We start from the raw sequence: 20,264 nt of genomic DNA on the forward strand, positions 1-20,264 counted from the left end.
AATAGATCAGGGGACCCACCAGAATAGATCAGGGGACCCACCAGAATAGATCAGGGGACCCACCAGAATAGATCAGGGGACCCACCAGAATGTCTTCACGAGGTATGAGTTAAAAGTGTCGTGGCTGCTGTCGGCTCAGACGGACACGCAGTGTGTCCTCATCCACCTGATTCACCGGGCCTGTCACTCTGTGACTTCTAGCTCTTTCTTAAGTCACAATAATCAGGACAATCAGCCCTTTTGAACAGATTCAAGCTGTCAAGGGAGTCCAGGCAGTACGATTGAAGACACTCACAAAAGAAGACTTGCAGAACGGCTTCAGAGTGAGGCTGGAGTGATGGGCTCACACATTCCAGGCGAGAGGGAGTAATTTTGAGGGGGTGATGTCAATGCGTCTTTTACTGTAATAAACTAAATTTTAAAACATCATCATATTTTTCAGTGATGCCTTGTATAAAGGACACCGAGGATGCCATTAGAAGATTAATTATCAGAAACAATTGTTTTCTTAGTCAAAGAAGACCCTGTGGAAAGTGTGCTAGATCTCCATAGTCTCTGATCACCGCAGACTTACCCTGTGTGGGGAATCATCTGCCCCCACACCCTGGCGCTAGGCACACAACGTTGCTACCAGCAAGCGGAACAATTAAATGCCTTGGCCATTAGGAATTCGGTTCTCTGTGCTCCACTTTGGTGTAGGAAAGCAAACAACTTAGGAGAAGTCACAAGGTCAAAGGAGACTGTATTATTTTAGCAGCTCCTCCCTAGCAAGCTCATGCAGGCTGAGCATGACTCAGAGTTCATAACGAAGCCTAACTTCAGGCCTTTCCAGAAATAACGCTCCGCAGGACCCGGCTCTCATCACTGAGGGTGACATTGACCTCATGCACTACCAGTGCACATTTTAAAACTCTCTGGGAATCAGGACCGTCATACAGAGGGTCCAAGAGATTAATGTTACCAGATTATGACGGTTAAGAGCACTTTGTACATAATTTGTCTCATGGCCCATTGCATTGCGATAATTTATTTATGTGCCTGTCTCCTTGACCATTGGTCTGCTTCCTCCCGAAGGACAGGAATATAATACAAATTCAATAAATATTTCTTAAATAAATAATCTGGATTCAATAAGGATATTTGACTCTTGAAAGAAGAATCTCTTGACAAAAGAGTTTATAGGAACAGTTGTAGTTTGATTTCTTATTTATTAGATCTGTAACCCAGGGTAGATCATTTATCTATTGTCATTTGCCCCCTTTTAGAAAAATTATGGAGATTTTAAATGTATGGTGGGTACAGTATGAAGAATAATAAGATTAGTATCTATCCATCAACCAGCTTATAAAATTTTAATATTTTTTCCATATGGCAGAGAGAATGCCACGTGTTCCTCGCATGCTATTTCTTTTTCCTCTTCCCAGGCGCACACACAGGGCAGCACACTTCTCAGCCTCCTTTGTGGTTGTACTTTTGCCACGACCCAAGCTCCACCAGTGAGGCACTTTTGTTTTCAGGGTGAGAACAGAAGGCTGACTGGGTTCTCTGTCTCTGCTGCAGAGATCTGGGGAAGCACGCCTTTAAACGGCAGTGGGTGAAGACCCTGGCGCGCATGCCGGCTTGCATCTGTGACTGGCTGGAGTCTTTCCCACTGTGTTTCTGCGTCAGCCCTGAGTTCTACCAGCTTTTAAAACTCTCTTGCCAGTTTGATCAGAGTTTCAATTTGCATTTTGCTGATTATGAGTGACACTGGGAGCTTTCGAATGCATGCGTGTCATCTGGGCTTTTCCCGAGTATCTGTGTCTTCCCCACTTTGTCATCCTTGTGACACAATTCCCGACACCCACAGCCGAAAGGGAGGACAGGTTTATGTGGACTTGAGTTTCAGTCTGCGGTCAGCTGGCTCCTGACAGGACAGCGCGACACAGGGGCATGGCAGAGGAATAGCTGCTGTTGTCAAGGCAGACAGGAAGAAGGGAGAATCAGTGGCGGCTGTGAGGGAAGACAGACCCTTCCTGGTCACACCCACCGTGCCCTGGCTTTTCCGGTCACACCCACCGTGTCCTGGGTTTTCCGACCAGGCCCTCGCGCCTTACAGCCAGCCAGCTGTAGCACCTTCCTGACCCAGTCGTGCTTCCAAAGCGCCGCCTATGCTGCATGGGGTTGAGGGAAGCTCCAGATATAAACTGGAACCGCCTATTTTTGTGTCCTTTGTCCATGGTGGCGGTAGGGATTTGTTAGCCGAGTATTTATTTTTTGCTTGCTTTTTCTGGTGCTGGTGGTTGACTCAAAGGCCTTGTGATGCTAAGCACGTAGTCTACCAATGAGCTACACCACAGCCCTATTCAAACATTTTGTAGAAATATTTTATATATTTTAGAAAATCTTTTTTAAAAAATTACTTATATTCACTGTACTTTCTCCAAATCTGCAGTGTATCTTATTATTATTATTTTTACTTTTAAAAGTATCTTTGTGGTATAGAAATTTAAATTCATCCATGTTATTCTATCCTTCGTGTAAGAATTCTTTCTCATATGAAGATCATAGAGGAGTGAGCCTGGTAGTGCGCACCTGTAATCCCAGAGCTTGGGGGGCTGAAAACAGGAGGATCACTTCGAGTTCAATCTGTGTAGTGAGACCCTTTAAGAAACATTTAAGGGGCTGGAGAGATGGCTCAGTGGTCTAAAGCACCTACTTAGAACAAGCTTAGCAAAAGCATCAGGGACCGCGGTTCAATCCCCCAGCACCACATGCCAGCCAGCCCTGCCCCCTGGTGGGCTGAGCTGGCCTCTCTCTCTCTCTCTCTCTCTCTCTCTCTCTCTCTCTCTCTCTCTCAAATAAATAAATAAATAAAATTTAGATTTAAAAAAAAAAGAAACATTTAAAAAAGAGATCATAGAGATATTTTCCTTTAGAAAGTTTTAAAGACTTTCCCCTTCATTCTTACGTCTATAACTACCTGTGCATGTGTGCATTAGTGTGTGTGGTATAGGAACATTATTTTTCAATAAAAATACTCAATTTTCCAAAGAAAAAGTGTCCCCAGTCCATTTTTTCCATTGATGACAATACAATGGTTTTTTTTTTTTTTTATTGGTACATTTTGCACTACCTAGTGCCTCTGAGCTTGCACGGCATCTATGTGTGCACAGAGCACAGCGTAGTTCCTTCTATAATCCCCTCCTGTCCACCCCCCATCCAGCTCTTGATCCCTTTCCGTTTGAAAAGATCCATCTCCCTACTTCTGACTACCGATCTTTTATTTTGCTCTTTATTTATATTTTTAATTTCTCATATAAGAGAGACGTGGTATTTAAACTCGTGTCTGCTTTTAATTCACGCAATAAAATAGACTCAAGGTGCATCCATTCCCTATCTGTGATCCAAGCTTTTCTTTCCTTATGGCAGAGTAGTGTTCCATTGTGTATAAATATGTTTTCTTAATCCATTCCTCTGTTCTTGGACATACAGGCCACTTCCAAGATTCAGCTATTATGAAGTGCGCTGCTATAAACATGGGCACACAAGGATCACTGTAATATGATGGTTTTAACTGTTTTGGGAAGATGCCCAGAAGGGGAATAGCTGTGTCAATAAGAATATTTATTTTTCAGGGTTTTTTTTTTTGTCAGTATTTTATCTATTTATTTGGTGCAGTTTCACTACACAGCTCGGACTCGTAGTGATCCTCCTGCCTCAGCATCTCCAGTGCTGGGATTACCAGTGTGTGCTACCATGCCCAGTTTCCCTGGTCAGCTTGGCACAGGGCTGGCAGGGTGTGCGGTATTGGGGATCGAACTTGGGTCCTTGCGCTTGCCAGGAAGACACTTAGACAGTCGGGCTATCTCCCCAGCCTATTTTTAGTTTTTTGAGGAATTGCCACACTTCCATAGTGGTTGTATTAGTTTCCATCTCCAGCAACAATGCAGAAGGGTCCCTTTGCCCCCACAGCCCCACCAGCATTTGTTATTTGATTTACTGATTACAGGATTATGTCTGGGGTAGGGAAGATAGAATCTCAGTGTTGTTTTAATTTGTATTTCTCTAATAGTTAGCAGTGTTGAGCATATCTTCATGCATTTATTGGCCATTTACACTTCTATGAAATGTCTATTTTGCATGCCCATTTTTTATCTTTTATTTTTTTTGGGGAGGTCTAATTTCTTTGAGTTCTTCATATATACCAGATATTAGTCCTCTGTCTCAGGACTAGCTGGCAATTTTTTTCCATTAGGTCTTCTGTTTTTACTCTGTTGGTTGTTTCTATTGCTGTGTAGAAGGTTTTTAATTTGACACAATCTCATTTTTTAAAGATTTATATATTTATTTATTTGGTACAGGCTCTCTCTATGCAGCTCAGACTTGCAGTGATCCTCCTGCCTCAGCCTCTCTAGCGCTGAGATCACAGGTGTGTGCCACCATACCCGGTTTTAGTGGCTGGCACAGTGTAGGGCTGACATTGCATTCAGTACCGGGGATCGAACCCAGGTCCCTGTGCTTGCCAGGCAGGCGCTTAGACCTCCAAGCTATCTTCCCAGCCCCTACAATCTCATTTGCTGACTCTTGGTACCATTTCCTATGCAAACAGAGTTCTGTTAGGAAGTTCTTGCCTATGCCTATGACCTCAAGAGTTTTTCCTATTCTATCTTGCAGCAGAACAAATGTTTCTGTATTAATACTTGGTTTTTTGACCTATTTTGATTTTAGTTTAATACCTGGTGAGAGGTACAGGCTTAGAGTCAACCTTCCGCACGCCAACGGCCAGTTGCAAGTCTATTTCTGTAGGGCTCTGCTTGCGCCCTCTGTGACACACTGTTGTTAACTGGCTGTCACGGGTGCCGGAAGTGTCTGGTCGCCTGAGTCCTCCCCCATTGTGACCTTCGTTAGTTCATGAGCCGCCCTTTCTTGGAATTCCAACATGACTATTATGTTGAGCATGTTAGGATTCCAATTTACACCCTCTTGCCATTATTATGGCTGAGAATAGGATTTCTTACTGCTACATCTTCTAGTTACTATTAATGATACGTGGCAATGTGGCTGATTCCATGAGTTGATTCCGTGCCTACAAGCCTACTGATACCGTCATATTATTTGTGTCCTTGGAAGCCCTGGGATTTGTAGGCGATGTCTATTAAGGACAGCTTTGATTGTATCTATGTATCTCCTGTAAAGAACTGAATGGAAGCTGCAAATCCTATTCTTGGTTGTAATTAAAATGCTTTTGAAGCATGGTAAAATATTTTTAAAAATATTAAGTGAGAGTGCTTCTAAATATTTTGCTTGCTCAGTGGTTGATCGGCTTATCTTGGGAGAGGTTTTTTCCTCCCCTTTGGTGCCAAGGACTGAACCCGGGGCTGCCAGCTCATTAGGTAGGCGTTCTACTGCTGAGCTGAATCCCAAGCCCCCGATTGGCTTATTTTGCTCAGTGATGCTAATTGTAAAGTAAGAAAATATATTTAACCTTTTTTATGCTTTCATCTCTTAAACCATCCCATGTAGATATCACCACCTGTTTCTCTAATATTGTGCTAGACCCGTATGAGGTTTAAAAGAGGTGTCATACACTCAAATACCAGTTAATGTGTGTTTGTGGGTGTCTGTTTCCAGCTTGGCCCAATCCCGAGCACATTCTGGCGCACACCAGTGCTGGGTGCGTGTGATGAGAAGGCATCAAACAGCTGTCCCATGCAAGTGCATGAACGCTTCCTTCTGCTTTCCCCGGGGTGGGGATCATAGGCAGGCCTGCGGCAGGTCCCTGTGTTGTCTGCCAGTGGCAGAAATCACTATCTTATCTCAGAACTGTGTTTCCAATCTTGCAATCCATTTCAACTCACTATTTGAGGAAGCCATCTCTAATCCACCAAAATCAGCATACAAAAACAGCTTATTTTCCAGTTACTTCTGGTTTGGTTAACTTAATAGCGTACGACCTCTCTTTGATCGGGTATGTGATTTTGTTGCAAAAGAGAAATTGAGCAATCAAAGGTCTCTTTCCCAGAGGTAACTATCCACACGCTGTTTGCAGGGCCAGGCCGTCGCCAGCACAGATGCTGCCCAGAAGGGCTCAGGCTAATTGGCCCATCCTTCTTGTGCACGGAAAGCACAGAGCTATTAAGTAAAAAGTACCATCGGGCCTGTGCAAATGTGCACTCTTTATTAGTAAAGTGCTTTATTTATAAGTTTATCTTTCTTAATATGTGGCTGGCTGGAAAGGAGAACTGGGAGCACTATTTCAATAAAGAGATTAAAAGATTTTATTCCCAAAAATCTTTCCAGCAACGCCTGCTGAATCTTTCATTTCTGACAGCTAGAAATCGAGATGAGTCATAAGCAAGAACCGACGAGCCCTGCATTTACAAAGTAATTGTGAAGGATATAATTTGAACTCTTTGTTGTTTCTCATATTACACTTGCTATTTTTACATCTTTACATGTTACTAGTCTATGATTTCATGTAAAAAAAAACAAAAACAAAAACAAAACAAAACCAAAACCGACCTTGCTGCATTTCTCTCGCCCAGCATGTCCTGCTGCCCTGCCCCTGCTTACCGTACACCTTCGCCAGCTTTTGTCTTAGAACCTGCAACATCTAGTGATGGAAGATGGAAATGCCTGGCTGGGCTGCTGGAAGAATATGTTCTTTATTGAGAAGGAGGTGGAACTTAGCTTTGTGTGTTGCGGAACCAGATACACCATGCACTTAAAATGACTTTTGGCTTTGCTGTGGTCCCGAAGCCTGCTCGTCCCGCTTTGGCTCTCGGGAGGTGGACAGGCCCCAAGTTTGTCCTCATGCTGCTGGGCTTTTAGAAAATGTGTCATAACATTAAAAAAAAAAAATTGATGCTGTGTTCTCCACCAAACAACGTTGCCAAAATCAAGTCTTGACGCTCTTATAAAAGATTAAAATGTCCAAGCTAGCTCTTTGCAGTGAAGAGCGTGCATCATTATTTTGTTCTAATCTGCAGTCACCTGACAGCCTCAAGAAGCAAATTTGGCCGGAAGTCAGAATTCCCAATATTGTAAAGTCATTGTTGCCTTTTGATTTTGATTCAGCCGGTTCAAAAGCAATCAAATGAGGAAATGTGCATGAGGTTACCTGACAAAAGGGGCTTCAGAAACTATACATGTGCGTTTAAGGTCTCTGAGCATCAATTTCTTCTTCTCCAAAGACAGCAATAATAGTAGGATCTGTTCTGTAGAATTTCAGTGAGTACTACATGAGATAATCTGCAAAGCATGCAGCACAGTGTGTCTGTCAAGAGCGTAATCAGCGCCGCGGAGTGGCACACCCCTGTCATCCCAGAACTTGGGAGACCAAGAAGATCACAGCAAGTGCAGGGCCAGCCTGAGCTACACAGCAAGATGTTGTCTCAAAAGAAAGTAATCTGGGGCTGGCCATATAGCTCAGTGGATTAAAGTGCCTGTTTAGGCTGACGCAGGGGCTGCAGTTTGATCCCCAGCCTGCCGAGCTGGCCCCTCCCCCTCCCCTCCCCTCCCCCGCCCCCTCCCTTGCCCCTCCCCCGTGACACACTGAGACGGCATTGAGACTGGGCGTGGTGGCTCGCGCCTGTAATCCCAGCGCATGGGAGGCTGAAAAACAGGAAGGATCACTATGAGTCCGATCTGTGTAGTGTTACCTGTATTTTAGAATACTATATATATTAACAATGATTATTTTGAGGTGCTAGGATTGTAGGTAAGTGCTAGTTCTTTCCTTTGTTTTGGCAGTATTCCTAAATTATTTTCTGTAACTCATATTAATCGTTCTGTAGAATTTCAGTGTTTTTTGTAAGAAAAACACAGAAAGGAGTGTCCCTCAGCAGACGCATTCTGCAGGCTCTCGGGCACTGTGGTAACAGGGAGGGTGCGCACAGGGTGAGCATTTTTGGTAAGATGAAGAGCACGACCTTGCTCGGATATTCTGGTGGCCCCAAGTGAGTCCCACCTTTACAGTTCACACTTGCAATGTAATGTGGCTACTCCACGTGTCCATAAAGTCAGTCTCATTTTCCACTCTGTACATCTGGGCTGGCTTCAGGAGGCTGAGGCAGGAGGCTTTTTGCAAGTGTAAGACCAACCTGGAATACATAGTGAGCTCAAGTCCAGCCTGAACTGCATAGCAAGACCTTGTTTCAAAAAAGACAAAAAGAAAAACCAGGAAATAATTGTGTATGAATTCTGGAACCTAGAGCTTGGGGTGAGCGCCTTCACCACCTTACCGTCCTGAGACTCCGTGCTCTGCAGACGCCTGCCCAGTCTGCAGGAGGGTCGTGGGCATCTCGGAGAGCCAGACCTGAGCGTGGAATGTGGTGATGCCGCTCCGGACCCTCCAGAGCCAGGCACCGCGGTCATGCGAGTGACTCTAGCGAGGCCTGAAAGAGGGGAGTCCACAACAGAACGGTCCTTCCTTATATCCCCCTTTTTGTTTTGTCAGCGATGGGTGTTCCATTGCTGTTAGAGAAGCTGCATCTGGAGAAGTCTGTAAAAGGGCCTTTTCATACTGACGCCAGACGAAGACTGCAGGCCCTTGAATTCAGCAAAATAACCCCATGGAGGCCAATAGTCCGTAATAGTGGTGGGTTACCAGCATAACTGGCAATTGTCCAGAGCTGTTGACTTGAGCCCTTTACAGCTCAGCATGTTAATATGGCTTTACTTTTTATGCCTTAAATGTTGGTCTTCTTAAGGGCTCGACTCACTGCGTTAAGCCCATTGTGAGGAGATGAAGTGTCTCCTACAGCAGAACATCACTTGTTTTTTTTCTGTTTTAAATCCTACATGTATTTACTGTTAAAAATCTCACACCACAAGGGTTTACAGTCCTCTGGCTAATTTGTTGTATTTTGCCCTTGGAATTAGGAGGCTACCAAAGTGCCCCTTCCACATAGTGTGTGGAGAAGGACCGCTCCGCCCATACTGGAACCTCTCATCCTTCAATTAAAAACGAAGCCTGCGGAGGGCCAAGAAGCGCGCCTCCTGCTGCGCTTGGCTATCCATAGCTGAGATAGTGCCTTCTGCCAGCTCAGTAGAGTGTGAGTAACTTTTTTTTTTTAATTTTTATTTATTTATGTGTGTGTGTGTGTGTGTGTGTGTGGCCAGCTCAGTCCACCAGGGGGCGGGGCTGGCTGGCATGTGGTACTGGGGGATTGAACCGCGGTCCCTCTGTTTTGCTTAGCTTAGCTTGTTCTAAGTAGGTGCTTTAGACCACTGAGCCATCTCACCAGCCCGAGTGTGAGTAACTTGAACATAACTCATGTGGCTTGGTGTGCAGGAGTGCACCGGCTGGAACGCGAGCGTTTAGTGTCTGGGTGCTACGAAGGCCTAGTGGGATGCGGACTCCCTGTGGGAAGCAGAATCACAGGGCTTGAGCGAGGCAAAGGGAAGAGCAAGGGCTTCTGGGTCATCGGCTCGGCAGGACCCATTCTGGTGTTGGAGGCTTCGAAGCAGGCTGCAGCTTTTTTCTTTTTTGGCAGCGCTCGATCTTCTATTGGAGACTCCACCTCTCCGGGGGCGGACTTCCCGCTTTGTCCAGCCTCCTGGAGCTCACTCCTGGGTGTGGTGTGGGGTGCTGCACTCTGTGCTCTGAGAGCCAAGGCACTGGGAGGGGACTGCTGCCCCAGCTCTGGGCAGGGCAGTGGTGAGCGCATGTGTTCATGCGGGGATGCGCATGGAGTGGTGTGCGTGACACCAGGGCGCAGGGGCCCTTCCTCCTGGGGCTGGTGGTCATCTCAGGAGTGGGCAGGCCATGGCCAGTGCCTGGGCTCTCTCAAGTAACCTTCTCCTGTGCCTGTTGGTCCTGCCCTCTGGCTCCTCTCCCCAGACAATGGTCCTTTGCTGCAGGGCTCTCGGACACGCTTGGGTCTCTGTCATGGTGGAACACCTTCCTCACGCCGCCTGTGTGCCCCCTGCCTGGTCCTGTGCTTCCTGTGGCCCATTTCCTCCCCTGGGAGCCCACAGGGAGGGTTGCGGGGTCTTGGGGACATGGAGCTGGACAAGATGAGTGTGTAGGAAGCAGTGATGGGCCTGGCACTGGGAGCTGGGAGGCTCAGTCATCTTTATCCTCGGCGCCATGTTTGGGGATGGCGGTGAACTCCATGGATGGGTACCTCCCAGTACATCTCATCCACTCCATCATCTGTGAATCGGTCGCCCATGGTGGTAACCAGCTCCTGTAGGTTGTCCTCATGGATAAAGCCTGAGGCCTCCTCATCGAAGCAGGTGAATCACATTCTCGGGGTCCATGCTGCTCAGCTTCTACCCAGACATGGTGAGGAACATGGTGAAGTTGGTGAGCCCTGGCCCTTGCTCATCATGCCCTCCAGGTCCTCATCGGTGGGGTTCTTTCCCAGCGAGGCCAGCGTGTCATGCAGGTCATCCTTGTGGGTGAAGCTGTCTTGGTTCTGGTCAATCATGTTGAAGGCCTCTTTGAAATCATGTATCTGGTACTGGTCAAACATCGTGAAGACACTGGATGTAGCCCACTATGGCTGCTTCTTGGTGGTCTAGGTCTTGCCCCTTTTGCTGGACATCTTGGCTTCAGGCAGGTGAGGCTGCCCTGGTGTGGAGAAGGTGCTAGCGGTGCATGTGGAGCTCTCAGATTTTCATTAATAATAATATTAATAATTCCTTAACCCTTACTGTTGTGTGAGCTGGCAAAGATAAGACTGGGGTGGGGGTGGGCTCCTGAGTGGAGCAAAAATGCCCCATAGGAGCAAAGAACTTACAGGCCCCACCTGAGCCCACTCTGTGAAAGAGAGTGGACGCCAACTAGAGGCAGCGTGTCTGCGGGTCAGTGTAATGCCAGCCAAAGGTAGGAACCACCGGGGGGCCCTCCCTACTGCAGGGAAGGTCACAAAATAGGAAGCCCATCCCCTGGGGTAGCTCGAAGCTGCATGCAGGGGGACATAGGGCTCATTGCTAGTTGGAGCTGGTGCCCGGGGGACTTATCACCAAACATTTTTGCTCATGTTGAGAAAAACTATGTCTTGGGTTATGTATCCACTTCAAAGAATGGTGGCTGTTAGTGGTTAGAACCTCACAGGCTGGGGCTGCTCCAGGCCACGTGGGTGACACAGTCCACAGGACCTGGCAGGGTGGATATTTTTAATTTTGGGCAGTCTGGTCTGGTAGGAAGGGAACGGTATCTCATCGTGGTTTTAATTTGCATTTCCCTCATGATTAATGATGTTGAGCATGTTTTCATGTGTATGTATGTTCTGAGTCGTTATGTGCCTTATGTTGTATGTGTCCAAATAGCATGCCAACTTCTAATTGGATTGCCTGGCAGGGGAGGCACGCCCCAGGGAGCTAGGGACACCTGCATTCTACCTCCACGTCTTATTCCAGGGTTGCTGTGTAATATTTGAGCAGATTCCCTCACTCTGTCAGCCCTTGGCAGATGACAAAGCCAGGCCCTCTGCTCTTGAGTTGTAAGGGTTCAAGTTCTACGTTGGATATATATCTTACAAGTACTTTTTTCCTACTCTGTGGCTTACTTTTCTTAATAGCATTTTTAAAAAGAGGAAATATCTTTAATACTGACGAAGTTTAACTCTTTCATTTCATTCAGTGATTTTTTTGTCTGTAGTGGGATCTAGCTGACGGCCTTGAGCATGCCAGGCAAGTGCTCCACCAAAGAGCTACGTCACCAGCCCTCGTTCTAGAGTTTTATCATTTGGGCTTTTGTACCATATTTAAGGAATCTCTTTTAAGCTTTAGACCACTATGATTACTTTTATGTCTTAAAAATATTTTCTAGTTCTTTCTGCGTCGCCATAATGGTGCGCATGAATGTCCTGCGGATGCTCTCAAGAGCTTTGTTGATGCTCAAGAGAGGCAAACGCCAGGTCCTCAGTGGGCCAAAGGGCTCCAAAGTCGTTGTCCAGTTTCTAACTGTGATGGTGAAGCATGGTTACATTGGCGAATTTGAAATCATTGATGATCACAGGGCTGGAAAGATTGTTGGGAACCTCACAGGCAGGTTAAACAAGTGTGGCGTGATCAGCCTCAGGTTTGATGTACAGCTGAAAGACCTGGAAAAATGGCAGAATAACCTGCTCCCATCTCGTCAGTTTGGTTTCATTCTACTGACAACCTCGGCTGGCGTCATGGATCATGAAGAAGTGTGATGAAAACACACAGGAGGAACAATCCTGGGATTCTTTTTCTAAGGATGTAAAACATACAAATAAAATGTCTCAGTGGAATTTTTTTTTCTGATTTCAGCTCTTCTATTTAGGCATATACTCCAATTTGAGTCAGTCGCACTACATTGTAAGGTGGGGTTGAGGCTTTTTATTTCCCTTCTGTGTGCCTGATTGTTTGCATGTCATTTGTTAAAGTTAGTACCCTTTCCCCACAGAACTGTCTTGGTGCACAGAAGGAGCGGCCTATGGCGTGCGCCGCTTGCTCCACTCACTCATGTATTCCCTCAACAGGCTCTCAAAGGTTAAACACTCCAGCCTCCTTGAGGTGGTCCTGATGAGCGAGAGTAGATCAAGGTCCCCTTTGGCTCGAGCTGAGCAGGACTGACAGACTGACTAATCAGAGTGCTCTGGGGACCTCTTACCTTATCCGATGACCAGACCAGACTGCATCCTCTTCCCTTTTGGGTCCAACGTGAGCTGCTCAGTGGGGAGCTAAGAATCTTCCTCCAGATCTCCAAGAAACTCCAGAAATCTGGAGGGCGCACCTTTCAGTTGGGACCTTGAGAGGTCCCTGCCCCATCCATGAGGGCCATGAGCAGTGTCCAAAAAGGCCAGTAAGGTTGGTCTTCCTGACCAATTCACCAGACGCACTGGCAAGCAGAAACACCAAAATGATGCCCAGGATTTAGAGGCAGATTGATTTTCTATTGACAGACCCCGATTGGGATCATTCCCAAAATACCAGGTCCCAAAGGGAGGGAGGTTTTTATTGGGTCTGTAAAGGGGTAGTACAGAGATGGAGTGCTTAGCTGTCTATGATTGGTTCCTACAATATGCACTACAGTGATCAGCCCTTTCTAAGAAACAGAAGCAACCCGAACAGTAACAGGACCTGTCGCCTGGGCAACTGGAGGATACCAGCATGAGGTGGGCATAGGGCATTTTCTGCTACCCTGGCACTTTGTGATAAATAAGTGGTCTTGTAGTTTGGGCACTTGGTTTCTAAAAGGTTCACCATTGCTGCTGTGGGTTATCTGCACTTCCATACAAAATCTAGCAACACCTGGAGAGATTTTGCTTCTGAATACCCTAAAGTTAAGCATCAGTTAGGAGAAAACAGATATCTTAATAACATCAACTCTTCTAATCCACCAACATAGTATATATCTTCATTTATTTGGATTGGTTTAATTTCTTTCAATAAAAATACCAGGTTTTAATAGCTAAGTACAGAGCTAGGGGTGTAGCATTGCCCAGAATGTGTAAGGCCCTGGGTTCAATTCCAAGCACCACAAAGGATAAAAAAAATTGTAAACATTAGCTAATTATAAAATATCATTAAAATTCATTTTTCAAACCAAGGACTATGTTTCCTTTTGGGGGCAATGGAACTTTAACGAATAGAGGTTGGTGAAAATGGTTGGAGGCTGACATGAGGCTGTCCTCCTGCTCACAGAACTTTAAGATTTTCTACTCATTCTTATCCATAAATTACATCACCCCCCTCCAGACTCGTAATACTCCCTGATCAAGATACTGCAAGTTGATTCAACAGATAGGTGTCATTCAGAATTACTTGTCAAAACCTAATCTCTTTTTCAATAAAAACTTTACAAAAAGAAAAGATATAAATATGAATAATATAGGTCAGAATTATTTCAGGCTATTTCTGGGGGAAAAAAATCTCATTGAAGAACCACCATAGATTTCAATTATTTTGAAAGTCGTAATAGCGGTCATAGGGCTTATCTTTAAAATTCAAGTTGTTAGTTCATCCGCGAGTCTGCTGTCAAATGCAATAAGGTCCTAGTGGGCTGGCAAGAACTGCAAGTTCCAGTGTAGCTGGGGGTGGGAGACAGCATGTGAAGTGCAGGAAGAGCACTAGGTCTGGGCAAAAGGGGAGGTAAGAAAAATAGAATGTACAGTGCGCTCAGCATTGCCCTCTCTGAGTTAGAACGCAAGGCAGGGTCTTAGCCATCGCTCAGTCAAGCAGCCCATAGTGAAGATCCATCTGAAATGCTTTGGAGCAGGCCAGGGTCTAAGGCAGCAAATAAGAGAGGAGCAAGAACACCCTGAGTGCTTACTTGACCCCCTCGAGTCTGCCACAGGCTGGCACCACCAATACTTTATATGAATCACACTTGTGAAAACCTGTCAGTGGCGGCCCTCTGGGCCAGGCCTCGGGCGCTTAGCCTTGCGCTGAAGTATGGATTACATTCCAGTCTCTGCTGGTCTCCCTGGTGGTGCTTTTTGTGTGGTGCACGGAGGCTGAACAATTGGTCTTTCCATGAGCCAAAGAAGTATCTAGAAATTTGAAAGTTGATTAGAATCAGCAAAGGTTCCAGCAGAAGATTCTGTTTACAGCGGGCAGGTATATGAAGGTGGGTAGGCACTGGAGGGAAGTCAAGACTTTGCTGGTACAAGGTAGGACTGGCATAAAGACTCTGGAATGGGAGCTGGTATGCCGCACACACCTGTCCTCTCAGCACTCCAGGAGGCCCAAGCCCAGCCTGGGCAACTCAGTGAGACACTGTCTTAAAAAAAAAACAACAAAAAAGGAGGGAAGAAAGGAAAGAAAAAAAGAAAGGAAGGAAGGACTGGTTACACAGTGGGAAGGCCCTAGGTATACATGCATACACACAGGTGTGTACACACACAAACACACACACACCCCAGAAATGGACAACTCTATGTCCAAGAATCCAGTTCTAAAGGAGGGCACCTGGGAGACAGATCAGAGCCTTGACCTCATGGAGCTGCGCTCTGGCACTGCGGTTTCTCTTCCAAAGTCCCTCACACCTGAGCGGTACATTTGAGCTGAGGGGTAGAGAACTAACTTCGTGTTTGGGAGGCCGGGAATGGGTCTCTGGCAGGAAATCAGCAAAACCTCCATTCGATCTTGGATGGTGGTGATAAATAAGCACGAACTGCTCTAGATACGAAGCAGGACACATTGTCATGTGTTTACTGCAGTCCCACGGTGCTTTTAAGGCCTGGACAGAGAAGCATTCAGCTTCATCTGTGTATCAGCAGGATGGTCTGTAGCTGGATCAAGATCAAGTGAGAAGTTAAGGAAGAAGAAAAGCAGCCTGTGCTAATCAACATCTACAGAGTGTGCAGTGCAATGTTGGTGTTACTTCCCGAGGAAAAACAGAATTTAGGATTTTCTTTAAACTTATGTGGGTATCGATGATGACCTCAGGGACTTGGAAATACCATGTGTAAGCTCCACTAAATTCTTCAAACTACTATTTAAAGTAATAAATAAAACAATCTGCGGCAAGTTTAGCATATTTAAATATACTATCCGGATGAATTGTATTACATACACATTTTTAATTGTGATTATCTTTGTATTAACTCTGAAACTTTAAGGGCTAGAATTTCAGTTGCTAAGCTACTGAAGAGTTAGTCTTGTTCTTTTTCAAGACTGAGCCATTGATTTTTTGTTTGTTTTTGTTGTTGTTTTCAGATAGAGTTTCACTGTGTAGTCCAGGCTGGCTTGAAATTTGTTACCCTGTCCCTCTAGCCTCCTGAGTGGGGGGATCGCAGGTGTGGCCACCATGCCTGGCTCAATCGGATCCACTGAATTCCATCTTGCAAGACTGCACTTCCTCGTACAGGTTCTAGGGTTCAGTGTGTCTGGAGAACGTGGGGCACTCTTGTGCAGAAACGCAAAACACACGAGTTGATTAAGAATTCTGCTAGTGGGAAGACACAGCAGCATACAGCAGCATACACCTGAGGTTCTAGTTATTAGGGAGGCTGAGGCAGGAAGGCCGCGGGTGGCTGGGGCCCAGGAGTTCAAGGGCAGCCTGGGCAACATAGTGAGTCCCTATCTTGATGAAAAAAAAAGTTCTGTGGGAAGAGAAACATAAAAACCTTTATTTAACTAAGCATTTTCCAAAGCTATGTGGCTGTTATACTCCTTTTTAAAGTAAATTTTGCCAGGTGTAGTGGCACACACCTGTAATCTCAGCACTTGGGAGGCTGAGTCAGGAGAATTACAATGAGTTAGAGGCCAGCCCAGGATTCGTGGTGAATTCCACGCCAGCCTGAACTGGCATTGACAGTGAAACTTTGTCTTAAGAAAAAGTACAATTTTAACATACTTAACAGGGTTCCAGATACAGATTGTTATTTAACAAACTTGCCTAAAGCCTAGTAATTAAATCCACAGCAGTCATTTATTTAACTCATGAGTCTGCAGTTCTGGCGGGGCCCAGGGGGGAGCTGTGTCTCCTGTGGGCGAAGTCAGGCTAGGGGCGCCTCACCAGGGCTGGAGGACCCACTTCACTCACTGGGGAGGACTGTCGGCTATGCCTTCCGCAAGGACAGTGGACACAGCTCCCTCCATGCTCGCCTCTGCAGGGGTGGCCTGGGCTCCCCGGGAGCACGTGGAGAGTTCCAAGAGCGAGCGTGCCCAGTGCCAGGAAGGCAAGCCCCTAATCTCTTGCGTTCTGGCTCTGGCAACTGGCACAGTATTGCTGCATTACATCTGTTCAAGAGACACAAGTCCCAGATGCACGGGAAGGGCACCGAGAGTCCCACTTCCTGAGGGAGGGGTTCCAAGCAACGCAGGGACTCTGCATCCAAATTAGATACGCACAGATCGCGGGTGCAAAGATCAGCGAGGCATTGCGTAATAAGCTCACCCGTGCCCTTGGCGTCTACAGCTCCTCCTCTGTCTCTTTTGAGTCAGCGCTTGCTCCAGCATAACAAACCTCTTGGCTGAATACCGAAGATCAGGACAGGCTTCCTCCACCTCAACTGTAAGATTTGAGTTGTCCTGTGCGGGTAGGACGCCTAGGAGCACGCGGGCCCTCCGCCTGCAGGTGCCGGAAGCTCCCGCTCCCGTAGCCGCGAGACCCAAAAGTGTCTCCAGCAATCGCCGCCTGTCTCAGGCAGGTGATGGCAAGCGTAAAATCACCCCTTCTGGGTATCACTGGGTGTTAGGGTTTGTGTCTCGTCTCCCCAAAGACTCCTGTAATCATTGGGTGGGCTTCGGGAATTGGTGATTAATTCGTGATCCAATGCTGGGATTATGGGTGTGAGTGCTGCACTCAGCCTGGGGCAGACAGCCTGAATAAAATAAGGAAGGGAGCGAGGTGGGCCGGCTGCCGCAGCGCTGCTCCTCGCGTTGCTCTTTGCTGTTTGCCGCCACCATGAACAGCTGCCCTCTGCCACGTGCCACTCCGGCTTGCGCTGAGAATGGACTGAAACCTCCACTAACTGTGAATGAAATAAACCCTTCCTTCCTTCCTTAATTTTGGGTGTTGGGTAGTTCGTCCCAGCAATGAGGGAAACATAACCGAACTGAGACACCGGGTTACAGAATAATTTCCTGTATTATTATTTTTTATTTGTCCTTGTTTATTTTATAATGTAACTAAAAAACTAAATCCTTCGACAGAAATTGCAGGTGGTCTTAATCCCCCTCCTCCTCCTTACCCCCGACCCCGGCCCCACCCTGGCCCTCTTCCATTATTCCTCTTCCTGTGGCCTGGGTGGCCTTCCTCACACGTGGACGGCCCTGGCCAGGCCCCGCTCGCAGACCTGGGTCTGCAGGCGCCTCTCCAGGAAGTCCTTGAGTTTTATTTTTTATTATTTTTTATTTTTTTTGGCGGAACTGGGGATTGAACTCAGGCCGTTGGGCTTATTCTACTGAGCTATCTCCCCGGCCCCCTTGTCCCCGATTTTTAGGCCCAGGATGTAATCCAGCTTCATCTGGCCCTCACGCAGCACCCTGATGTGGGCGAGTCACCGCAGCAGGGCATTGCTTTGGAGAGGCGCCGCAGGTCCTTTTCCATCCAGTGTTAGCAGCTCGTGGGCAGCCTTTAGGATCCTGGCCAGAGTGATTCGACCCTCCAGACCTCCCGTGCATTCCGGAGCCGCTATCGCTGATCTGCTTCAGTTCTTGGCGGGACTTCTGGAAGGGCCTCCGCGGGGCTGCATAGGTTTTACACCAAACCAAGCTCCTCGCCACCGGCGTGTTGGCTCCGTGTGCCCGGCCGCACCTGCGAGCCGATCTTGACAACTGAGAGAAAAGGCTGTATTACTTATTAAAGTCTTAGTTATCTAAAATAAAAGTTCTAGTGCTTGCCTGGCAAGCACAAGGTCCTGAGTTTGATCCCTGGTACAGGAAAAAAAAAAAAAAAAAAAAAAAAAAGTTCGGTTTGATTCTGACTGATTCCCAATCCCCAGGATGCCAACTATATATTCTAGAAAAGTGATGCCTCTGTTAGGTGAACTAATTAAATGCAGCAATTCTAAAAAGCCAACTCTGGGAAGTTTATTGCCTTACTCTGCTTGACTCTCAGGCACAAATCATTTGATTCATTTTGGTTCGACCATCCACCCTACGAAGTTGGCACTGATAAAAACTAGAAGTGATTTGCCTCCCACGCGAAGCCCTATCGTTTAATTTCCTCCTGGAGCAACAGGAAAGAGGCGCAGAAGCAAAGACTGTGACTTCCCGGACCAGGAGGCGGCGTCTGTCGGCCACTAACAAAGTGGGATGAGACTCAGTCTGTGCTCTTCGTTGTGATGGTTTGTGAAATGAGAATGCACACTAACAAACACTTCGTGGTAAAAGGCAGAGAGAAATGCTAGGTCCTAGCGGTCAGAGGAGGAGAGGAGGAGGAGCAGCAGGCGCGGCGTGCGCTTCTGAGGTTGCTGCGTACCGGGAAGCGGGACGCTTCTTTCTGAAGACAGCCACTGGTAACACCTAGAATGTCCCTCCTCCGTCCTCAGTGACCCAGTCGTGCTTTGCCCACTTCACTACAAGCACTTCTTTAAGCGATGCCCCGGGGAAACCTTTCACTGCAGCTAAGCACGCGGCACACACCTCTAATCTCAAGGTGAGGCACAAGGATCAAAACTTTTAGCCCAGAGTGGGAAATTTGGCGAGTTATGAGACCCTGTTTCAACATTTTAAAAAATAAAAAGCACTGGAGAGGTAGCCTATTGAGAAATCCCAGGGTTTAATCCATAGTCTGTAACAAACGAAACAAACAAACCACCTTAGTTGCTTTCTCTTTGCTGAGACCCAATACCCAACACCCAGAACCTAAAGGATGAGGAGATCATTTTGCTTTTTTATTTTATTTTTTAGTACAGGGTCTACAGGGTCTCACGACACAGATCGGACTCCTAGTGATTCTCCTGTCTTCAGCCTTCCAAGTGCTGGGATTATAGTGCACACTACCATGTCCAGTCTCAGTCTCCATCTCAGTGAGCCCCAGGGGTGGGGCCAGCATAGCAAGCCTGGGGATCGAACCCTGGCTGCTGCTGCTTCTGCCTAAGCAGGTGCTTTAGTCTGCTGAACTATCTGGCCAGCCTGAGGGGCTTATCTTGGCTAGTCACTTGTACAGGTTTCTGTCCAGGGTTGGCTGGCTCTAAGGCTAGACAGCATGGCAGAGGTGCAGGTGGACTATGCTGCTCAGTGCATGGTAAACAGGAAGCAGAGAGGGTGAAGGGTGGAGCTTGGGAGAGAACAGATCTCTCTCGCTGTGCCTCTAATGCCTCCCCTCTTCTCACCAAACCTCACCTCCTAATACGTCGTCAGCTATAGTCCAATCACCTTTCACAAACCTCAACCATGAGCTTGTGATGCCCCCAGGGGGCATTTTGACATCAGCTTTTACAGTCTGCTCCTCAAAAGACTCATATGCATCCTTTTACATAAAATACACTTCATCCGTCTCAAGAGTTGCCAAAGTCCTAACAGTTCAGCATTGATAAAAAGCCCAAATCTCCTCCGAAACTAAGACAGACTATGAACCCTCATAAAAATAAAAAGAAACCTAAACACTTGCAAGATCTCATGGTACAGGATAAACATTCTCATTCCATAAAGGAAAAAGTAGGATAGAAACCAATAGGACCAAGAGACACTAAAGCGCAGCAGGAAGACATTGAATTCCATAGTTCATGTTTAACAACCTGTGCAAGTTGTGGGGAGATGAGAGTTTGCAGCGGCTTTGGTGGCCCCACGCCTACAGAATGGCCGGTGGTTTCCCTTCGTGTCCTCTGTCTTGGATTGCCCTCACTCGCTGTTTGTGTCTTTCCTCAGACATTCAATGTTCCTGGCTTGTCCAACATCCTGGGGTC

The 20,264-nt window shown here is 46.8% G+C and overlaps 2 pseudogenes; one reads left to right on the forward strand and one right to left on the reverse strand.

The window, feature by feature from the left end:
- Window positions 1–10,051: 10,051 nt before the first annotated feature.
- Window positions 10,052–10,535, reverse strand: LOC101574901 (annotated as a pseudogene).
- Window positions 10,536–11,783: 1,248 nt separating this feature from the next.
- Window positions 11,784–12,195, forward strand: LOC101575296 (annotated as a pseudogene).
- Window positions 12,196–20,264: the final 8,069 nt, after the last annotated feature.

The sequence above is a fragment of the Octodon degus genome, unplaced genomic scaffold (genome assembly GCF_000260255.1).
Source record: "Octodon degus isolate 3935 unplaced genomic scaffold, OctDeg1.0 scaffold00042, whole genome shotgun sequence".
Lineage (NCBI taxonomy): Eukaryota > Metazoa > Chordata > Mammalia > Rodentia > Octodontidae > Octodon > Octodon degus.